Source organism: Pan troglodytes, chromosome 20, assembly GCF_028858775.2.
Source record: "Pan troglodytes isolate AG18354 chromosome 20, NHGRI_mPanTro3-v2.0_pri, whole genome shotgun sequence".
NCBI classification, from domain to species: domain Eukaryota; kingdom Metazoa; phylum Chordata; class Mammalia; order Primates; family Hominidae; genus Pan; species Pan troglodytes.
Genome location: NC_072418.2, coordinates 14,608,140 through 14,612,561, shown reverse-complemented (window position 1 = coordinate 14,612,561; position 4,422 = coordinate 14,608,140).

The following is a 4,422-nucleotide window of genomic DNA, read 5'->3' as shown; positions in this document are numbered from 1 at the left end:
GCCACGCCCCAGCACCTCTGATTGGATGAAATACTAGGTCCCGCCCCCCACCTCTGAGTGACAGCTGAAGCCCTGGGTATCAGGCCCCGCAGAGCCAGACTGACGGATTCTAGCCACAGCTTCTCTAAGGGCGAGCTCCTTCCTGCACTCTGGTTATTGGATATTTGCATTTCAGCCAAACTTGCTATTGATAGAAGAGAACACTAGCGTCATCCTCATTCAAGGGACTGTCCCCGCTCCTTCGTTCTGCACGGGGTCACAGGAGTGTGCAGGGAATTTCAGACTCAGTGTCCATAGGAGCCATCTGCTGGCCTCAGAGCAGCAGGGGAACCGAGACCAGGCCAGGCACGACAGCACCAGGAGGAGAGGCATATGTCCTCGAGCGGGCCGGAATTGGGGATGAGGCGTGGCCAAGCCTTGCTCACACACCCCCATCCCCTTGTGAAAATGCTTCCTCCTTTCAGATCTTCATTTTCACCAGCAGGAAACTCTCACCAGGTTTTGTTTCTGACCTAAGTAAACTGTCAACTTCATGAACCCTTTATCCAGGTGACGCCACCAAACAATTCTGTCTCTAGCTCTAGCCTGATCTTCACACATTTTCTTTTCTTTTCTTTTCTTTTTTTTTTTTTTTGAGACGGAGTCTTGCTCTGTAGCCCAGGCTGGAGTGCAGTGGTGCGATCTCGACTCACTGCAAGCCCCGCCTCCCGAGTTCACGCCATTCTCTTACCTCAGCCTCCGGAGTAGCTGGGATTAAAGGCGCCCGCCACCACGCCCGGCTAATATTTTGTATTTTCAGTGGAGACGGGGTTTCACCGTGTTAGCCAGGATGGTCTCGGTCTTCTGACCTCTTGATACGCCCGCCTCGGCCCCCCAAAGTGCTGGGATTACAGACGTGAGCCACCGCGCCCGGCCACACATTTTCTTTATCTATACAAATAACTCTGACCCCAACGACCCCATGCATGTCAAACCCCAAACCCTGCCCAGAAGACAGCTCCAGAGGTACAACACCAGAAAGGACAGAGATGCCACAAATGCGTCTGCACGTGGGTCTTCTGCTTTCGAGGGCTCTGCAGCTTCTCGGAATCCACACCCTTTCTGGAGCTGCTCTGAGCAGCTGGAGGCCACTTGTAGAAGGGGGTGGGCTGCCCGCGAAGCCCCCAGGGAAACTCTCTTTCCCTCCCTTTGCAGGCTCCAGAGACTGTCCTCAACGTGGAATCACTGGCCTTGGGCTCTGCTGCCCCCTGCAGGTTATTCAGCTACTTCTCACCCCATCGATTAGTTTCGCGAGACAAACACCTTCAATCCCATTGTGTAAATAAGACACCAGCAGAGTCCCTGCTCTCCTCTTATGCTTATGTATAAAGTGGGGGAGGAAAAATCTAAGATAACTTATGGGCATTTGAAAGACTTCCAGATCGCGGTGGAGGTGGCAGCTGAGGGACTCGCAGTCAATGACACTGCAGCACCTCCAGGCCTGGCTGGTGGGAGAGAGGGTGGAGAGCTGGAGATGGATGTGGATAGGTGGAGGGAGCTGCCCTGGGAACTGGGCTCTGCAGCAGCGCGGCTCTAGGGCCCGGAGCCCGGGAGAGCAGAGATGGGGGCTCCCAGGACAGGAAACTCAGGGAGGAGAGAGTCGGGTGGCTTCCATGGGACGGGGTGCTGTTGCAGCTTGTGTGAGCCAGTAGCTAGCATAACTAAGCCCAATCGGGACGTGAAAACTTGGATTCCGTGGGAATTTATGAAGAGGAAGGCTCTGATGACAAAGAAGTCATCGATGAGGGAGTTGAGGGTCACTGGCAAGCTCGCTTCCTTATGGAAAGAAAAGTGAACGTTCAGCTACTGCTGCAAAATGGGGTCAAAGGATGAGACTCTCGCTGTCAGGGAATAAACTGTTGCAGAACTCTTAGAGATTGCAAAGACCTTTCAAAAACAGCCTGGGAGGCCAGGTGCCATGGCTCATGCCTGCAATCCCAACATTTTGGGAGGCCAAAGTGGCAGGATCACTTGAAGCCCGAAGTTGAAGACCACCCTGAGCAGTGAAGTGAGACACTCCCATCTCCATAAATTTATTTTTTAATTAGCCAGGAGAGGTGGTGTGTACCTATAGTCACAGCTACTCAGGAGGCTGAGGCAGGAGGATCACTTGAGCCCCAAAGTTTGAGGCTGCTGTGAGCTGTGATCAGGTTACTGAACTTCAGCAAGACACTGTCTCAAAAAAAAAAAAAAATCAAAAACAAAAAAACCCATAAAAAGCCCACCAAACTCCCCGGGGAAACCCCGACCCCCTTGGATGGTCTAATTGTAAAACACAGCAGGTGATATTTCCTTATGGACTGGATCATTCTGGCCACATAAGAGGCTTGGCCTACTGAGGATTTACCAGGAGGGATGACCTCCTTGCAGTCAATGGAAAAGGCCCCCGGTGAAACCATCCCTTTAAACGTTATCAAATTCATCAGGGAGGAAGGGAGGAGAAAACTTAAAGCAAGCTGCAGCACCTTCAGCATTAATCATTAAGTCAGCTTGTTCCCTGAACTTCCTCATATTTGCTTCATACCTAGTGTCCTAGAATCCCATTGTTGTGGTAAACTGAGGAAGGAGAGACCAATATGGAGTACAGGAGGATTTGTTTATATTTTAGGTACGCACCGGCTCAGATGATTCATATCCAAAAAGCTGAGCATCGAACGAAGACAAAGCGGGGTTTTTATAAGCTGCCTTACAGATGCCAAACAAAAGCAGTTAATCATACAGTGACAGGTCATGTAATCTATAGCATAACATAATTTATGACCTGGCATAGCCAGTGTCCTTGTAGCTGCATTGAAAGAAAAACAAGAACTGGCTAAATACAGACATTTGTAAAACGTAATGATGCTTAAGAAGACTTGCAAAAGAGTAACAGTAAAAGAATCTGTCTCTCTTTTTTTTTTTCCTTCAACATTGCTCTGGAAGGGAGGGGTGGCTGGAGCCCATTCCTTTGGCCTTGGCTATTTGGACATCGTTATCTTCTTGATAAGGTCCTGGAAGTGAGCTGCTAGGCAGAGGAAAACTTGTGCTTTTCTTTTCTTTTCTTTTTCACCCTTGCCTTGCCACACTCTGGGCCTTAGCTTTTACTTTTCTTGGAGTAAATAAATTCAGTACTTATTATTTTTAAATTTCTGCCTCACGATGGACCCTAAATGATAGTTCCTGTTAACTGCTCTATAGATAATAACTTGAACGTTAGATGTTTTCCCTTTGAAATATTTCCATTTCAGGGCCGGGCGCAGTGGCTCATGCCTGTAATCCCAGCACTTTGGGAGGTCGAGGCAGGTGGATCACCTGAGGTCAGGAGTTCAAGACTAGCCTGGCCAAGATGGTGAAACCCCGTCTCTACGAAAAATACAAAAATTAGCCGGGCGTAGTGGCAGGTGCCTGTAATCCCAGCTACTCAGGAGGCTGAGGCAGAGAATCGCTTGAACCCGGGAGTTGGAAGGTTGCAGTGAGCTGAGATCATGCCACTGCACTCCAGCCTGGATGACAGAGTGAGACTCTGTCTCAAAAAACAAACAAAGAAACAAACAAACAAACAAAAGAAAATTTCCATTTCAGGGCTGGGAGCATTGGTTCATGACTGTAATCTCAGCACTTTGAGAGGCTGAGGTAGGGGGATCACTTGAGCCTGGGAGTTCAAGAACAGCCTGGGCAATATAGTGAGACTCCATCTGCACAAAAAATTTAAAAACAGCCGGGCATAGTGGCATGTGCCTTTATTCCCAGCTACTTGGGAGGCTGAGGCAGGAGAATCCCTTGGGCCTAGGAGTTTCTGCAGTGAGCTATGATCCCACCACTGCACTCTAGCCTGGGAAACAGAGCCATACTATGTTTCTTAAAGAAAAAAAAAAGGAGAAAAGAAATCCAGACATTTGTTAGTCTTTGGATTATTGGAGAGCATTTATCTGACACTGAGTACAATGTTTGAGACCAATATATAGACTTATTAGAAAGGGGCACTTTGGGACTGGGACACAGCTCTGCAGGAAGCTTTGGACATATTAACATGTTAGTATGGCAGGCACAAGCCTCAGGCACATCTTTAGAGGGTAGAGCTGTAACTTGGGATGTTACAGCTGCTGCTGAGGGTAAAAATTGGGCCTTATGGCACCCACAGTGTGGTAAATCAGTCCCTTTAGGATTTTGGTTGTAATTACGACATGGAGATGAGACCAGACACTCTTGAATTTAACAAGTTCTGGTAGTATATAATGCTTTCCAGCAGGTGGAATCCTTAAGAAAGAACCTTTCTGTGACTGTGAGGATGGGACTACCATGCCCGGCTAATTTTTTGTATTTTTGGTAGAGATGCGGTTTCACCACGTTGTCCAGGCTGGTCTTGAACTCCTGAGCTCAGGTGATCCACCCCCTCAGCCTCCC